Below are 19,982 nucleotides of genomic sequence, written 5' to 3' on the forward strand. Positions count from 1 at the left end.
TAGAACTTGGTCTTCTTAGTCAGTCTCTAGCCTGCTGTGCTAGCTGGTGGGGATTCCAAGTCTGTTGGTTTTAGCCTGTGGGTTTGCATGGGAACAAGGCCACTTGGCTCCGTGGCTTCAGCCCCCTTCCCACAGGAATGGATGGATCTCCTGTCTCACTGGGGTTCCTGGAACCAGAGTATATAAAACTCCCATGTCTCAGTGCCTGCTTGAGTGGCCACACACCGAGCAGTCCCCATGAGTCTGCACAGCTCTTTGCTTGGGACCCAAGGCCCTGGTGGCATGGGCTCATGAGGGAACATCCTGATCCATGGGTTGCAATGATCTGTGGGGAAAGCGTGGTTTTCAGGGAAGGGTAGCACAATCCCTCACCACCTCCCTTGGCTGGAGGGATGGAGTTCCTTTTGAGGCATGAAGCTCCCAGGTGGGCCCTTACTCTATCCTGCTTTTCCTCACTCTCTGTGGGTCATGCCTACCACCTAGTTGGTCTCAGTGAGAGAACTTTGGTACCTCAATTGAAGATGCAGAATTCACTCACTATTTTCATCCTTCTTGGTGGGAGCTGCAGAGGGGAGCTGTTTCAATTCAGCCTTCTTGGCTGCTCCAACCCATCGCTGTGTTTTTGACACATGGCTTGTCTCCCGCCTTTTGTTACCTGCCTGGACCCATGTAGGCATTTGAATTTATCCCAATTCAGAGAAATTCATGAAGACAAAGATTAAAGAGCACAAGAGTAACAGATTCTCCACAGAAGTTAGAGCCAAGATCTCAGTGTGGTATAGAGTAATGCAAATAGTCTTTGAAGTCAGAGAAACCAGCTTTGCTATATGATCTTATAAAATTTATTTAACCTCCTTAAGCCTCAGTTTCCTCATTTGTAATACCACATCATATGATTGTTCTAAGAATCAACTAAAATAATGCATAAAAACAAAGTGGTGGGTCAAAGAATGCCATCAGTAAAGGGTAGATATAATTATTCTCCAAAGTCTCATTTCTCAACTGCAAAATAGGATTGGTACCACCTGTTTCACAGCTCTATTGCAAAGGTTAAATGAGACATTTGAAAAGTACTTTCTGCTTTCTGGCTTAAGAGCCAATCAATATATGCTGGTTTTCTTTCTTCTTTCCCAAAATTAATATAAAAGAAACATCTATTTTGGTGTACAATATTTGTCTTGATTATGATATTACAGGATTTTATTATGTTGCAGAAAGCAGTCAAATGAAACCAGAAATAACACAAAAGTGACTGGAAAACAAATACTTAGAATCAGCTTAAATATTCTTCCAAAAAAGAGTAACCACCAACAGAATCCACAGCATTTATGTGCCTAGAATAGAGATTATGAAAGATGTACTTTCTTTCTTTCTTTTTCTTTTTTTTTTTTTTTTGAGACAAAGTCTCACTCTGTCACCCAGACTGGAGTGCAGTGGGGTGTGATCTCGGCTCACTGCAACCTCTGCCTTCCAGGTTATAGCAATTGTCCTGCCTCTGCCTCCCAAGTAGCTGGGACTATAGGCACGCACCACCACACCTGGCTAATTTTTCTAATTTTTTAGTAGAGACAGGGCTTCACCATATTGGCCAGGCTGCTCTCAAACTCCTGACCTTGTGATCTGCCCACCTCAGCCTCCCAAAGTGCTGTGATTACGGGCATGAGCCACCACACCCAGCTGATGCTGTACTTTGTTTTCTAATTTTGCTATGCTAATAAAAGAAATCAGTTTCCCAAAAATGTTAATTTAAGCAGAGGTATGAGAGACAAAAACAGTTATCACAATTTTTTAAAATGTTGGAACAAGAAGATATAAAAATAAAAGGGTATAAATATAGCAAAATATGTAAGAGGATGAATTCTGGAGTTTGAATTCCAGCTTCATCTCTTAGTAGCTGTGTGGCCTTAGGCAAGTTACTTATCCTCTGTGCTGCACTTTCTTGTCCTTCCTTCATGCCTCATTTCTATCTTTAAAACAGCTACAATGATAGTAGCTGTCTCACTGGATTGTTGTATATGGCAAATGAGTTAGTTGAATATATCTAAAGTGTGTTTAAAACAGTGCCTGAAACATCATAAATGCTATGTATAAGCTATTATTATCCTAAGAGGCAAGACTGATAGAATTCTGATTCTCTTTTCTAAATATCAGAGACTGGAAGTATATGTCATAAACATGTCAAAATACTCTCAAGTAAAGTGTCAATGGTGACTCTGATAGAGAAGATTTTAAAAGCAAACATTGCCCCTGCTCCCAACCACAGAAGTAGAATAAATAGTAAAAACCAAAGAGCAAGTCAAAGGCAACTGTGGAGACACAAGGGAGCTGTTAAAAGGAGCAATTGGTCACGAAAGAGTAACCACCTAGAGAAAATTTCAGCGACTTTTTTTTCCCCTTAAGATACAGGGTGGTGGTAGTGTTAGGAGAGGAACTTTGAAAGGGAAGTTATGGATAAGAGAGTTATAGTATTTTGTAAGTTCATTTTAAAAATTTATGTGAATAATATATGTTTACCATGTGCAAATTTAAAAATGCATGTGAGGTAAAATAAACAATAACAACAACCCATGATCCTACTGTGGTGGGCAGAATAATGGCCAACACAGGTGTCCACATCCTAATCCTGCAGCCTGTGAATATGGTAGGTTATGTGGCAAAGGGGAATTAAAGTTTCAGATTGAATTAAGGTTGCTAATTAGCTGCCTTAAGGTAGGAAAATTATTCTCTTGAGCTAGGTGGGCCCAATGTAATCACAAGGGTCCTTACAAATGAAAGAGGAAGTCAGAAGACAGACCAGAGAGATGGCTGCATTAGAAGGTTGGGCTGGCTTGGAAGACAGAGGAAGGGGCCATGAGCCAAGGAATGCAGGCAGCCTCTAGAAACTGGAAGGACAAAGAAACAGATTCTCCCCTAGAGTCTCTAGAAAGAAATGCAGCTCTGCTGACATCTGAATTTTAACCCAGTGAAGCTCATTTTGGATTTCCTAACTGTATTAGTCCATTTTGCATTGCTATAAAAGAATACTACATGAAGGTCAGTAATTTATAACGAAAAGAGGTTTATGTTGGCCTCACATTTCTGCAGACTGCACAGGAAGCATAATGACAACATCTGCTTCTGCTCGGCCTCAGGAAGATTTTCCTCACGGTGGAAGGCAAAGGGGAGGCAGGCATCACATGGTGAGAGAATAAGTGAGAGAGACGTCAGGCTTTTCTAAACAAACAGCTCTCACATGAGCTAATAGAGTGAGAACTCATTCCTTACTGTGAGAAAAGTGTCAAGCCATTCTTAAGGGAGCAACCTCATTACCCAAACACCATTCACTAGGCCCCACATTCAACACTGGGGGTCACATTTCAACATGAGATTTGGAGAGGACAAATGCTAAACCATATCACTAATGAAAGCATTGTAAGATAACAAATTGATGTTGTTTGAAGCCATCATATTAGTGGTAATTTGTTACAACAACTATGGGTGTATTAGTCCTTTTTCACACTGCTATAAAGAAATACCTGAGACTGAGCAATTTATAAAGGAAAGAGGTTTAATCGGCTAACAGTTCCATATGGCTGGGGAGGTCTTAGGAAACTTATAATCATGGCAGAAGGCGAACGGGAAGTAAGCACCTTTTCACAAGGCAGCAAGAGAAAGAAGAGCAAAGGAGGAGCTTCTAAACATGTAAAAAATCATCAGATTTTGTGAGAACTCACTCACTATCATGAGAGCTGCATGGATGAAAGTGCCCCCATGATCCAATCACCTCCCTCCCTCGACATGTGGGGATTACATATCAAGTTAAGATTTGGGTAGGGACACAGAGCCAAACTGTATCAATGGGAAACAAGTACACGTACTATCCAGGGACAACCACTAGTATAGGTAAACATTTTAATGTACATATATATATTTGTGCGTATGTTTTTTGTATAACCAGATTGTTTGAAAGCAGAATTCTTTAAGGGACTGCTTTGGAAACAGGAAAAGTAGAGCGAGAAGGGAAATAATGCAAGTTAGGGTTCAGTTACCAGTCAAATAATGAAACAGCAGTGTCAAAATAGTTGATGTCTGCAATGGCCTGAGTCAGCCAGGGCACACATAGAAAACTGCTGTGAATGGTACTCAGAAGACCTGCAATAGGGCTCACTAGGATGACTCACACTTCAGAAAAGAATTTGCCAGAATTAGTTGCTAAAAGGTTGAGTCACTCATGACAGTATGCCAGTTGGCAAAAAGAGTACCACTTTTAAGTTAAATACAGCTGAGGTTAAAGATGCAAAAATTATCTCATGTGGTAGGACACTTTCTCCCTCCAGTGCACTGTCCTTGCTCACCTGCCAGACCATTCACCATTTCCACCTATGGGTCTGGGTGCAGTGATGTTTAGACACACCAGAGTTCTCCCTTTCTTTGCTTTAATCCCTCTTCAGTTCACACGATGTCATTCTGGGCAACAGGCTGTTAGGAGTCTATCTCTGAACTTAACCTGGCTAGTATATATTATGGCTTCTTCTTAGGGTCGCTTCCATTTTCTCTTGTTAAGGCTGAATCCTCCTTTCTAGAACTGCACCATTTTTCATGCCCACCTTCTGACAGACTCACACAATAACAACAGCATCTCTTGGAACCCTAGATTTATTTTGCCATTCAGGCAATGAGCTTTTAGGTTCCTTTTTACACAGGTCAGGCTCCCATGGGATGCCAAGAATCTTGGGTGCAGACACGATCAGTCCAGTGATGCAAGGGCAGTGGCAGTCTTTTCACTTAAGCAAAAGAAAATTAGACTTTGGAAGCTGCTGATATTTTAAACATTGTTTCAAGTGGTTTCAAGACAAACTTGCTGCAAAGCTGTGAAGAACAGCAGAGGCCATGGCATGGATGCTGCAGAGGTTCAAGACAGCAGTGGAGAAATAAAAAATGTGCCAAAGAATGGGTGTGGGAAGACACTTATGACGTTCAGGACTATAGAAGAAACCTGAGCAGACAAATATAATTTTCTCCTTAAGATCACCCATGATATAATATGCCTGAGAAGATGCCAATGATGGGGTCTTGCATCCTAGTGCCAGCTGGTTGGGAAACCAATCAAGTGACTAGCAGAGAGAGATAAGGATCTCAGGAAAGATACATAAGAGACAATCTTGTGAAGGTGATTGGAAGTTGCTACCAGTGCTTAGTTATAAGTAACTGACATCCTTCTGGCAGTAGATTTTTAGAAGTACAGCAAAGAAGTGGTATAATTATAGCTCACTGTTGAGTGCTTACCCACAGACACTGTTTTAAGTGCTTTACATACATGATTTTATTATTATTTGTTTTGAGAGATGGGGTGTCGGTCTGTCGCCCAGGCTGGAGTGCAGTGGCACAACCTCCGCTCACTGCAACCTCTGCCTCCTGGTTTCAAGTGATTCTTATGCCTCAGCCTCCTGAGTAGCTGGGATTACAGATATGTGCCACCATACCTGGCTATTTTTGTATTTTTAGTAGAGACAGGTTTCACCATGTTGGTTAGCCTGGTCTTGAATTCCTTACCTCAAGTGATCTGCCCACCTTGGCCTCCCAAAGTGCTGGGATTACAGGTGTGAGCTACTGCTCCTGGACCACATGATTTTATTTAGTATACCTTATTATAGCAGCCCTATGAGGGATGTTGTGGTAAACAGAATTCTAAGATGGCCTCCTTGTTCTCTGCCCCGTAACAATAGGCCCTGCATTATCTCCTCCCCAGGAGTGCAGGTGGAACCTGTGACTTGCTTCAAACCAACAGAATATGTCAATCCCTCAGTGATCCTTGTTTATTTCCTTCATGGTGCTTAGGACAATCCAAACAATAATCATTTACTTCCTATTCCTCCATGAGAACTTGGATGATGCCTGTTTTGTTCATTGTTGGATCTGCAGTGGTAATACACTTGTGCCTGGCATTTACCAGCAGCTCAACAAACACATAATTTATCAGATGAATGAATTAAGGGAGATGCACAAGCCTGTTTTATGTAATGTAAAGAAATAAAGAAGCAGAACTATAGGAAGGAGTGGACTTGAGGATGAAGCTTTTGCTCAGGAAATTGACATGCTCAGATGGTAGCCATGCATGGGAGGCTCACACGGCCTACTGCTGGCCAGCAATGAAGTGTTCAGGGCAAACTTCTTACCAAAAGATGGAGAGAGGCTGGAGGAAAGGCAACAATACTTGGTCTCTGTATCTCTGAATAAAAGTTGTCTACATGTGGGCAAATTGATGAATGAAGGAAAACAGAATCACAATTGTGTGAATAAAGTTACTGATTGAGTGGAAACACAGCAGTCAGAAATAGGTAAAAGTTCCAAAGGAAGATCCAACAAAAAGGATAACACACGCTCTTGAAGAGAAGATTCTGGTAGATGAAAAGAAAATAATGAAGACTTGGGGATACTGCAATTATAGGAAACAGCTATCATATATCTATGGAAAGTTCTTAGTAATTGGGAAGTGTAAAAATATTATAATTAAATAAATTTTGGGTATTATTAATTTGCATATTTACATAAATGTTTTCATAGAAACCTGTGAAATAACATACAAACATAAAAGAACTTTAAAAAAGCAAAAAAGCAATTGCAACAAAAGCCAAAATTGACAAATGGGATCTAATTAAATTAAAGAGCTTCTGCACAGCAAAATAAACTCTCATCAGAGTAAACAGGCAACCTACAGAATGGGAGAAAATAGAGAAATTCAAATCAAAACCACAATGAGATACCATCTCACAACAGTTAGAACGGCGATCATTAAAAAGTCAGGAAACAACAGATCCTGGCGAGGCTGTGGAGAAATAGGAAAGCTTTTACACTGCTGGTGGGAGTGTAAATTAGTTCAACCATTGTGGAAGACAGTGTGGCGATTCCTCAAGAATCTAGAACCAGATATACCATTTAACCCAGCAATCCCATTACTGGGTATATATTTAAAGGATTATAAATTATTCTACTATAAAGACACATGCACATGTATGTTTATTGCAGCACTATTCACAATAACAAAGTGTTAGAACCAATCCAAATGCACATCAATGATAGAGTAGATAAGGAAACTGTGGCACATATACACCATGGAATACTATGCACCCATAAACACGGATGAGTTCATGTCCTTTGCAGGGACATGGATGAAGCTGAAAGCCATCATTCTCAGCAAACTAACACAGGAACAGAAAACCAAACACCGTATGTTCTCACCCATAAGTGGGAGTTGAACAATGAGAACACATGGAAACAGGGAGGGGAACATCACACACAGAGGCCTGTCAGGGGGTAGGGGCTAGGGGAGGGATAGCATTAGGACAAACACCTAATACATACAGGGCTTAAAACCTAGATGACGGGTTGATAGGTGCAGCAAACCACCATGGCACATGTATACCTATGTAACAAACCTGCACATTCTGCATATATATCCCAGAACTTAAAGTAAAATAAAATAAAAAAGCAACATACAAATGTAAGCAATTTTTTTCTTTATAATCCTGGCAGTGAGAAAATTATTAATGCAAGCATCCCCTTGGAGAGAGGAAGTACTAAAGCTAGGCAAGCCTTGAGACGTGGAGTTCTTTTCCTCACCAAAATACCATGAACAAAGGAAAAAAATGTTCAGGAGAGGAGCTGCTCTATATAAGTAAGGTGAGTAAAATAAAGGTGCCAGTTGTTAATATATTGCTTGCATTACTTTTTTGAATTGTAACTTTCCTAGTATTTCCTGTATCAACTTTTATACTTTAGTGCTTAGTTCTTTCTCAGATGTACTTCATAAATACCCAAGAAAGAGTTAATCATATGAGGCTCTTAAAACAATTCCTGGCACGTAGTAAGCAACTCCATATGTATTTGATAAATAAGTGCATGATTCTAAACATTCACCTCAAGTCTGAATTTCATCTTCCATATGGTTTTCTTTATCATACGTAAACTCAACAGGGTTAAAATGTGAAATGAAACAAATGATTCACAAAAAGACTGGGAATGGGTGTATTAAGTGGGTTGGTACATTTATAAAAAAAGAGTTAAATGACTCATCTTACAAATTTATTCTATTCTTCACACTCTTCTTCCCCCACTTCATGTGATCTATAAATATATCTAAACACTGGGAATTTTACCCTAACACTTTTAAAGACTTCAGCAGAAAGCTTGTATTTCTCTATAAAAATAGCCCTTTCCTTTTCATTTGTGAATAATCACTTCCCCCAATCATCCTTAAAAGAAGCATGACAAAAAATTGCTTAAAATTCATGTTTCTATGTTCTATTTATTGCTCTGAAAATACAGGATATCTATCGAGGAATGTGGAGTAGTTTAGTTTTCAATTTGCTTTGTCAGCATATGGACCAGGACTGAATTTACGTTTCTTCAATTCCAGATCTCTAATGGACCACACTAGAATTCCTTCTGGTGAACTGTGGGAAATTTTCCACTTCCCAGTTGGTGCTGCCTGAACTTCATTTAGAACTCTGTGATATGTGCCTCCTGCCTTGTGTTTCTTTCTTTGAGCAAATGTGGAAGACCGGATGGCATAGAGGGGGAGGACACAGAGGCGGGACTGCAAGTGCCTGCACCTGTTGGAAATGGCAGGTCCTTTGCTTTCTTCCCCGCCCCTCACGCCTCATGTCCTTGTCTTCAGCTCTCAGGGCTGAAGGTTCTGCATTCTTTTTTCCTAGCTTGTTTCTGGCCCCAGTTCTTACATGTTGTCCACTAATAGGAGCAATGCATGAATGAAATGCGATGAGGAGAGGGTGGGAACCATGGGCTGGGTAGGATCCATATACAGCATATAGAGGGCTGTATACAGCATATAGAAGGCTGTAAAGAGGGTACAATCTGACCTGGAGCAGATGTTGTACTTCTGTGAGCCATCCTGGTGGCTCTACATTAGGGAGCTAATTTTTCAACCCATATTACTTTGGAAGAGAGGGTGCACAGTACTTCACATTTAAAAATAAAATTTGTCTTTAAAAATATCTATTTTATTTTATTTTTTTGAGACAGAATCTCCTTCTTTTGCCCAGGCTGGAGTGCGATGGTGTGATCAGAGCTCATGGCAGCCTTCACCTCCCAGGCTCAAGCAATCATCTCACCACAGCCTCCTGAGTAGCTGGGACCACAGGTATGCACCACCACATCCAGCTAATTTTTAAATTATTTGTAGAGATGGGTCTCACTGTGTTGCTCAGGCTGGTCTCAAACTCCTCAACTCAAGTGATCCTTCTGCATTAGCCTCCCAAAGTGCTGAGATTACAGACATGAGCCACCATGCTCGACCTTAAAACTGGTCTTTGAATTAGGGAGGAACAACTAGTAACAGGATAATTAGTTAAAAAAAAAACAAACAAAAACTAAACTAAACTAAAATTCAACGTTTTACCTCAGACAGATGGGATAAAGGAAGTTTTCAATTTATTTCAGGGCTAATAGCAACAATTTAAAAAAATGCTAAAAACTACACCTTGCTCAATAGTGAAAGAAAGTTGTTATGAGATTTGTTTTGGATGGGCACATATACAGTTCACTTTCTGGCACATTGATGACTAATTCTCCCTTTTAAAAACAAAGACAGCAGGGTCTATATCCCAAGACTTAGGTTCTAGCCTGAGCAGCTTGTCAGATGTTATTTAAACTCTTTGGACCTCAGCTTTTCTCATTTGTAAAATAAAAGATTTAGTTTAAGTGAGGGGTCAGCAACCTTTTCCTTAAAAGGAAAGACGGTAAATATTTTAGGCTCTGAGGTTCATATAGTGCATGTAACAACTCAGCTCTGCTGTTGTGGTGTGAAAGCAGAGGTAGACAATAATAAAACAAGTGGTATACATGGATTGAAACATCACCCTGTACACCATAAACGTGTACAATTATTATATGTCAAATAAAAATAAAACTTTAAAAAACTCATTTAAAAATTTCAAAAATTCAGTCATTTAAATGACTGACAAAAGTGATGAATCATTAGGCCAGGTGCAGTGGCTCAGGCCTGTAATCCCAGCACTTTGAGAGGCTGATGCGAGCAGATTGCTTGAGCTCAGGAGTTCAAGACCAGCCTGGCCAACATGGTAAAACCCCATCTAAAAATAAAAAAATTAGCCTGGCATGGTGGCGCTTGCCTGTAATCCCAGCCACTCAGGAGGCTGAGGTGGAAGGATCGCTTGAACCCAGGAGACAGAGGTTGCAGTGAGTCGAGATTGCACCACTGCACTCCAGCCTGGGGCACAGTGAGACCTTGTCTCAAAAAAAAGAAAAAAAAAGTCATTAAAAAAATTCAAATGACTAACAAATATGAAAAAAAAAAAAAAAAGAAAACAAATTAACATGGTTGTGTTCGGATACAATTTTATCACAAAAACAGGTGCGGGGCTGGATTTAGTGTGCAGAAGGTAGTTTTCTGACCACTCTAGAGAGGTCTAGATCACTCATCTTTCAACTGTTTTCCTCAAAGATTTCTGGGGCTGCCTCAGGAAGAAAAAGAAGTGGGGAGCCTGAGCACATGGGATTGTGCAGCTGTCGCCTCCATTTCAATCAAAGCAATTCTTTTACATATTTTGGATTTCTAAGATTTTTGTAAAGGTTTTTCACTTGAAAAGCATGTAAAGAAAACATTAAGTCTTTAAAGTCCCCTTGAAAATTGTATGCTTCTGGCCGGGTGCGGTGGCTCTCGCCTATAATCCCAGCACTTTGGGAGGCCAAGGAGGGCAGATCACGAGGTGAATCTTGATCGAGACCATCCTGGCCAACATTGTGAAACCCCCTCTCTACTAAAAATACAGAAATTAGCTGGGCGTAGAGGTGCACGCCTGTAGTCTCAGCTACTCAGGAGGCTGAGGCAGGAAATCACTTGAACCCGGGAGGCGGAGGTTGCAGTGAGCCGAGATCGTGCCACTGCACTCCAGCCTGGTGACAGAGCGAGACTCAGTCTCAAACAACAACAACAACAAAACAAAACAACAATAACAACAACAACAAAAACGTATGCTTCTAGGCAGTGTCAGCCACTCATGCTTTTGACCGCCTGCTTCCCACCCTCCTGCCTTACCCGCGCTTCACCCTGATGATATTGCGGCCGCCATGTTTCCTTCTCCTGTCCAGAATTCTCCGTGGATTAGACCCCTATATTCCAATGTCTTTCTAGATAACTCTCTGGATTTTCCGCAAGTACATCATAATCAATTATGTCAAAAATACTCATTGTTTTTAACTCTAAAGCTGCTCCTTTTCTCTTTTTTCATCTAAGTTAATGGCTTCAGCTTCCCTCTAGTCACACAAAGCAGAAACCTGGGACTTAACTCTTTTCTCTCCACTGAGAACCAGCCCCTGGTTCTGACAGGTTTTATCTTGTGATCACATGTACTAATCTGTTCCCACCTCTGCGTTAGTGCCTTCATCCTGATGTAGGCCTCCATCTCTCACCTGGGCGGTTCCCAGATGAGAGAAAAGGAGAGAGAGAAACTGGTGACAGGAATAAATGGGTCTTTGCCACCTTCTCAGTGTGTGAGAATGATCTGTCTAAAATGCAGCACTGAGCTGGAAACTCGCCTGATTAAAAACCTTCATTAGTTTTTTATTCTATGCAAGATAAATCTCAAGTTCCTTAACCCGGAATTAATATAAAAGTTGTCCACGACCAACTTCACTGGTTAGAACCATATGAAATAGCCGTTTCTCTAGGTCAAAATGGCTGACTGTAATAATGGTTTATGGTTAACCTAAAACTTTTCTGGTGTCATCTCCTACCATTCCCTAATTCCTACTTCATACAAGGGAAGGGGGGGAGGGGGGAAGGGGGAAATTCCTTTGCTGGAACTGAGATCCGCATCTTGACTGACCTCATTAATTTCTATACATCTTTCTCATCCTAGTTCTGGTGGACATTTCCTTCAGATCTCCAAACGGCTTCCTGAGAAAATGTTCCCTCTCTGTATTCCCAAAGTAACCACTGCAAAAGACAGCCATAGTACTTAGGCATTGCATTGAAATTGTCAAATGATCTGTTTGTGTGCCAGCCATCTGCCCAGACGTTCAGGAATTTGGAAGCATCTTTGCCTCCCCTCTGCCTGGTACAATGGATTTAGTCTATTGAACTATACTTAATAGACTGGATCAAAGCTGTCAAGGTGTACCCCAATTCTTAGCAAATAACTATCACTAATAAATTGATTTTGGATTTCACAGTTATGTTTGAGTTTCAGAACTCTTTGGTGGATTTGAGACTGGCCAGTGTTTTTATGTGCTGATTAATGTGATTTGAAGCATGAAGCACTAACTAAATGAATATTTTGCTTTGAGGATTGAAGAATAAATCAAGCTAAAAGGCTTGTACTTTTAGCCATAAGATTTATAGAAGAATAAATGATTAGAGTAAAGGATTTCTGGAGTTGTACTGTGGGAGAAAAACATTTTTATATTTTGAGTAATGCAAACTTTCATTTTCAAGTTCTCTGAATGTGCAAAATTGCTTTTCTTCGTTACATCCAGATCTGCATAGATGAAGATGTGATATTTCAGCCCTCCTCCCCCACAAAAAACATGCTGAGAAGATTGTAGGCAAATAGTAATTTTAGTTTAGATAAAAAATAATTCTCAGTCATAATTATAGCAACCCAGCTGTGAAACTATATATGGCGTGGGAACAGACATATATATTGGGCTGTTGGGGGAGGTGAGCAAATTTTATTCATGCAAGGATGGAATGTTCCCACATAAAGCTCTCCTGCCTGGTGGAGAGGTAGACAACAAACAAGCCAGTAAGTAACGTCAGTTAATGGGTCACATAGTTGTGTGGGGCTCCTGGAGTAAAGAGCCCAAAGAGGGAGGCAGCAGGCTGCAAACAGGTGATGGCTGTACATATTCAAATAACTGGAGTGAAGCAACAAAAAATAGCAGGCTTATATGGGAGGTAAATATTGAGCACCTCTCCTAGATACTGTGCCAACTGGAGGGCTCTCACAAAGAAAGCCTCACTGTGGCATCCTCCCCTGTCCTTTAAATGCCACACACAGCTGTTAAGCCATCTTGCTCACCAATATGTGTTAGAAGCCTCGTCCCCAACACAGCACTAGGCATATAGCAATTAGTAAAGGTTTTTTGATAGTCAAAACTCTCCCACAGGGAGAGGGAAAATTGAAGACCAAGAAGGGACACAAGGCCTGTGCAGAAGCTACATGAGAATACCACAGTTGCAACATATCCTGTGCTCAGAAAGGGCTTTATGTCCTGGATATTGAAGCGACGTGTGTGGAGGATGTGCACAGGATTTCATGGCTACCATAATCAGTGTGAAATCTAAATATAGTGAATACCATGTTTTTCTCCTCTTCTTCCTCCCCTGCTTCCCTCTTGCTTCAGAGCTGTGTGGCTCATCAGAGAAAGCAAGGTGACTTTTCTAAATGCAGTTGTGTGGAGTCTTATTTTACTGCCACACCTGGTTCCATGTCCATATGAAACCCACATGTGTTCCCATTTTCCTTTTATCTTCACTTTGAGTACTTTTAAGTGTCTGGGTTACTCTCCATTTTCCTTTTTGGCTCCCAGTCATCATTCTCATAATGATCTTTAATGGCTTTCTCTGGGCCTTGACCAGAGATTTTAATATGTATATACTCTCTGCTTCTTGTAATAATGGTGATGATGGTGTGCATTGTTAAGCCACCATTTACTGAGCATTATTACATGCCAAACACTGCTATGAGAAATTCAAACATGTTATTTACTCTCATTCACTCATTATTTGATTTTTATTCTCTGTGTAACTCATTAAGTTAGGTATTACCATCTCCATTTTTAGATAAAGAACCCAGTGGTAAGAGAGAGAAGTCTGATTAATACTGTTAGCAATTAGCAAAGCTAGAATTTAATCTGTATTCTGTTTGACCTCAAAGCTCAGGCTCCTTCTACTTGATAACTTCTGTTGCAAGTGGTTGCACCTGGTTCTCCGTTATCACCTGTTTTTGTTCATGTAAGTTGGCTTCATTTATTTTTCTTTAAATGTATCCTACATATTTGACTGGTATTTTTGTGTGACTGTTTCCAAATTTGCCTTTCTGTTCTAACTCACATTCAGAGCCCACCACCTAGCATTCTCAAAAAATGTTTTGGAGTATTTTTTACAAACCTTTACAGAAAGGCAAAATATCTGACCATTATTCCCAAGCCCTTCCTAATTTAGCTCTTTATAACTCAGAGAGCCCTCATAATTTGTCCTGTTCCCTAACCACAAAATCTTTCTGCTTAATTTTAACCTTTCCTATAAGAATGTGCAAACAAAATTCAAATACAGGTATTATGTTTTTGAATGTTCTTGAACTGATCTCCTCTATGTCTTTCAAGGGCATCCTTTTAATTATTGACTAATTTACTGAAAAGGTTTCAGATTGTTGTAACAGAAAATAATGAGATAAAGTTAATATTCTTCTTCTGGCATCCAAAATAGGATTTTTGCAATGATGGTTTTGAAAGCTGGGCATTTTGGAAGAATACAATTTTAAAGTTCCTTTATCCTCTCTTTCAACATATGAAGAGTAAATCCTGGTGTACTGGTTCATAAAGATTTATTTAAGAAAATTCCCGATCTGATAGAAAGAAGAAGGAAGAATGAGCTATGGGAGAAGGAAGATTTCAAACGATAATGGGGGAAGAATCATCCAGAGGGAGCCTACCTGCTTACGTGTTCTGGAGAAGGCTGGAGGGCTCTAAGAGAAGCCAGACATATGGCCATTTTCAACAAGATTCAGAGAGACGATACAGAGGTACCAGCAGGAGTGAGCTGAAAAGTTAATGCCTCAGCTTACACAAAGCAGTGATGGAGTTCAGGTGTGCCCAGATGCTGATTTAGGAAAGCACTGTGGCTCTTAGAGCATCTTGGTAGGTAGAGTCTGGGTCTGGGGAGAGGAAATGTTTGACAGTGGAGAGCAAGAAGATCAAAGTCCACGTGGTCAGATACAGTGGAACACTCTCCAAAAAGTAGGATAGGATTCATTGCAACTCAGTATTCACCCATTCAAGGAGCCACTGAGACCAGCCACTCTGCAGCAGAGCCTGGCAAGAGGTAGAAGACACTGCATGGATCCACATCTTTCTACCATTCCACCAACCATGGGATCACATGAGCCAGAATTATTTCCCATATATATAAGGCCATCCTGAAAGAATCAAGGAGAAGAAATACATTTGGGAGGCTAAGAAATTCCAAGTATGAACACAGCTCAGGCTCATTACCGAAGAAAAAACCACAGAAAATATTCACAAAAAAGAAGAAAATACTCATAATCAGAGACATCTTGCAACAGATCCTGTTAGATCCTTTCAATATCGTTCCCTCATCTCTCTCTCTCTGTCTCTTGCTCTCTCTCATGCAGGCACTTATTTTCTGTGGCTCAGCCTCTTACCACTCATGTGACCTTGAGCATATTCATCATTTGTGAAATGAAGGTAATAATAATACAGTCATGTGCTGCACAATGACGTTTTGGTCAATGACAGACTGCATATACATTGGTGGTCCCATAAGATTATAACGGAGCTGGAAAATTCCTATTGTCTAGTGACATGATAGCCATGGTAAGGTCACAGCACAATGCAACAGTGTTTGTGGTACTGGGTGTAAACAAACCTTCACAAACTCTTTCACAGTATGTATCATTACGTATAGTATATAATACTTGCTATTGATAATAAATGACTGTGTTACTGATTTATGTATTTACTATACTTTTTATCATAATTTTAGAGTATACTTAATTCTTCTACTTATTAAAATAAAAGTTAACTGTAAAACAGCCTCAGGCAGGTCCTTCAGGAGGTATTCAGAAGAAGGCACTGTTATCATAGGAGGTGATAGTTCCATGCATATTATTGCCCCTGAAGACCTTCCAGTGGGACAGAATGTGGAGGTGTAAGATGGTGATACTGATGATCCTTACCCTGTGTAGAACTAGGCTAATACGTGTGCTTATGTCTTAGTTTTTAACAGCAAAGTTTAAAAAGTAAAAAAATTAAAAATTAAAAATGTTAAAATAGAAAAATGCTTATAGAATATATAAAGAAAGAGTATTTTTGTACAGCTGTACAATGTGTTTCTGTTTTAAGCTAAGCATTATTAGAAAAGAGTGAAAAAGTATTTAAAAATTGTAAAGTTTATAAAGTAAAAAAGTTCAAGTAAGCTGAGGTTAATTTAATGTTGAATAAAATTTTTTACTTTGGGAGGCCAAGGCAGGCGGATCACGAGGTCAGGAGTTCAAGACCATCCTGGCCAACATGATGAAACCCTGTCTCTACTAAAAATACAAAAATTAGCTGGGTTTCGTGGTGCATGCCTGTAATCTCAGCTACTCAGGAGGCTGAGGCAGGAGAATCACTTGAACTCGGGAGGCAGATGTTGCAGTGAGCTGAGATCGCACCATTGCACTCTAGCCTGGGCAACAGAGCAAGACTCCGTCTGAAAAAAACAAAAAAGTGTAAATAAACCTACTGGATCCTAAGGGTGCAGTGTTTATAAGTTCTGCCATAGTATATAGTAATGTCCTAGACCTTTACATTCAGTCACCACTCACTCACTGACTCACCCACCCAGAGCAACTTCCAATTCTGTAAGCTCCATTCATGTTAAGTGCCTTATACAGGAGTAGTTTTTTAAAATCCTTTATACCATATTTTTACTGTAATTTTAAATGTTTAGATACACGAATACTTAACACTGTGTTATAATTGCTCACTGTATTCAATATAATAACATGCTGTCCAGGTTTATAGCCTAGCAGCAACAGGCTATACCATATAGCCAAGGTGCATAGTAGGCTAGACCATCTAGGTTTGTGTAAGTACACTCTGTGTTTGCGCAATAAAGAAATTGCTGAATAATCCATTTCTCAGAATGTATTCCCACTGTTAAGCAATGCATACTGTATCTACCTCATGGAACTGTTTTAGAATTAAATAAGGTGCATATAAATGTTTAGCAGTATAGTTGTCCTTCTGTATCCATAGGAGATTTGTCCCCTCCGCAGATATCAAAACTCAAGGATGCCCAAATCGCTGATATAAAATAGCATAGTATTTACATATAACTTGCATGCATCTTCCTATATACACTAAATCATCTCTATATTACTTTATAATACCTAATACAATGTAAATGCTATGTAAATAGTTGTTATACTATTTTGTATCAAGAATAATGGCAGGAGAAAATCTGAACGTGTTCAGTACAGATATAATCATTCATTTTTATTCCAAATATTTTTGAACTGTCGTTGGTTGGATACACATATGTGGGACCCATGGGTATGGAGGTCCAATTGTATATCTAGCACACAGTAATTATTCAACACATTTCAACTGTTTAGTTTTTAAAAATGGGGTATAACACATATTTTTAAGGTAAATATGTGAACATCTTTTTGCATCACTAGATGCAATTTTCTATAACATTAAAGAGTTGAATAGTATTTGAGCATGTGACTGTACCGTAATTGAACCAAATCTCTATTGTTGGGAATTTAGGTTTTCCGAACTTGTACTGTTGCAAATAGTTACGATACAGATATTTTTATAAGTACATATCTGGAATAAATCCTTGAGTGCTTCTTTATGTTGAATGTCCAGAAGTGCAATTTCTCGGTGACAGGACAGACACATTTAAAAACCTTGAATAAATGTTTTCAGATTGCTCTCCAGTAAGGCTGTACTCAAGATTGAGATACCTTTTAATAAATTCACCAAAACATGTCTGACTGAATATCCTTCATCATCCTTGGCAATGTAACAATGATTCACCACAAGATAAAGTTCTTCTGTGAATCAAAGAAACCCCACCTAGAACAAGAGGTCTGACATTTGGCTTTTTCAGGCAGTGAAACCTGAGAGAAACAGAGAAAGAGGTTCTCAGTTCACCTGCCTGTTTTTATGACTGGTTGTCTGTCAACCGTCATGATTTTCTTACCGAGGCAACCTGTCTTTTCTTTGAAAAGCATTTTGTGAAGGCTCTTGTTTGAAAGATACCCACATTTTAATTGGCAGACCTTCTACATCATTATGTTACATCTCTAACTGAAAATGACATTAAAAAACAAAAACCTATTACCCTGAAAACCCCTCCAGTCTTGAGATTAGTTCTCACCCCCGCATGGCTTATCATGGTTATGATTTCCTTAGGGATTACTTACAGGAGTAAGAGCAGTCTGCTTTGAGCATGGCAAGATTGAAAGCCACTAGTCTACAGAACTTAATTTAGAAACAACCTGCAAAAGATAGTTAGTAACTAAGGAAGGTTAACTGAGCTCTCCCTGGGGATGGTTCTCCTGGCTTAGCTGTAACTGTGCAGAGCCTTTTTTACTTTTTGCATCTGTTATACCCAGGAGGCCAGAGAGGGAAAGGGGACCAACATGAGTCAAATAGAGTCAGCTCTTCTGCCCTATCCCTGCTGCCCTACTTAGGAAGGAAGTGAAGTTCAGTCTTAGAAACTAACATACTTTTTCAGACAGACATGTATGTTCATCCTTTCTCAAACAACACCATGGTGTAGTAATTACCAGATTCAGTTGTTTCAGGTGTCTCATGTCAAACCTAGATGCAGATCATGTTGAGCTATAAAATAATGATGGTCATTTAGTCAGATACTTTGAATATTTTTCAAATTTAAATAAGATATTGGTCATTTAGTCAGATATTTTAAAGAAAATCTTAGATTTCTTTTGTGGTATAATGAATGGCTTGATAGTATTAACAGTCTTAGGTGAATGAATTCAACAAATTCTTGATAAACATCTATGATGGGCAAAGTGCACTTAGGCAACACAAGTATGTTTCTCTCAAAAGAGCTCAGAGTCTGGAATAAGAGATAAAATGTAAATAAGTAACTAAAATACAAGGTAGAGAATGATAGTTGCCACAAGAGGCATATAGACTAGGTATTATGGGATTTTAAAAGGGAGACAGATGCTATCCAGCAGGGCAAAATCTAGGAGAGTGTGTTAAAGGAAGAGGCACTCCAAATAGGTATGGACCTACTGAGATAAAAGCAAAGGTCTGCTGGTGGGAGAGTGCTTAAAATTGTTAGCCCTTCTTTTTGATTAACATATGGGATGTGTGAAGGGTTTAGAGGATAGTGGGAAGATGCAGTTAGAAAGGTATAGAAGCCAAAACATGAATATATATATATATACATATATATATATATATATATATATATATATATATATATATATATATAAAAGATCAGCATTGTCAGAATCTTCAATCTGAGATAGCTTATTTCAGATTCTTCATTTCATATCTGAGGAAAATTAGCCCCAGAGAGGTGAAGTGGCCTGCCTGAGGTCTCACAGCTGGTTAAGGAGCAGAATAAAAATAATCAGGGGAATGAAGGCTTTTTGAATTTCTCAAGTTATAGTTAAATTTAACATAAGGTATAACTAAAAAAATCTCTTCATGATACACACATTGTGACTACATTAACTATTACTTGAAGCAATAACAGAAAATATTTATGATACACTTTCAATACATGTCCAGCAGTATGCTAAGTGTTTAAAAATCATACTCTCACTTACTCTTCCCGTTAACTCGTGGAGTAGTTAGCATTATTATTTCCATTTCACTCATGAAGACACTGAAGCTGGAAGGAGTTAAATAAATGGCTCAAAGTCACACAGCTAATGAATGGCAAAACCTGAATTTGAATTCATTCCCTGACCACATGCTGTTAAGTGTTAAGCTCTTCTGCCTCCCACAATATTCCATATATTATGGAAAGTTTATCACTGTGTTCAGGTGATTTTTTAATACCTTCAAGTCTAAGTATCTAGACTAGAATTCATTCTTAATAATTAAAGACAGTCATTGGTTAGCCCTTGATGTCAATAATTGACTTTAATTCCTTCATTAATTTATTTAGTAAATATTTATTCAAAAAACAGACAAAAACCTGTCTTCATGGAATTTACATTTCAAGTGGGCAGTTTCAAAAA

The 19,982-nt window shown here is 39.2% G+C and overlaps 1 long non-coding RNA gene across 1 annotated transcript in view; it reads right to left on the reverse strand.

Moving 5' to 3' along the window:
* The window catches only part of LOC108585972, a 43,354-nt gene extending 31,534 nt beyond the window's left edge, over window positions 1–11,820 (reverse strand). The window contains exon 1 of the long non-coding RNA XR_001902601.3: window positions 11,057–11,820. This is a non-coding gene — a long non-coding RNA (uncharacterized LOC108585972). The remainder of the gene's footprint in view (window positions 1–11,056) is intronic.
* Window positions 11,821–19,982: the final 8,162 nt, after the last annotated feature.

This window comes from Papio anubis, chromosome 3 (assembly GCF_008728515.1).
Source record: "Papio anubis isolate 15944 chromosome 3, Panubis1.0, whole genome shotgun sequence".
Lineage (NCBI taxonomy): Eukaryota > Metazoa > Chordata > Mammalia > Primates > Cercopithecidae > Papio > Papio anubis.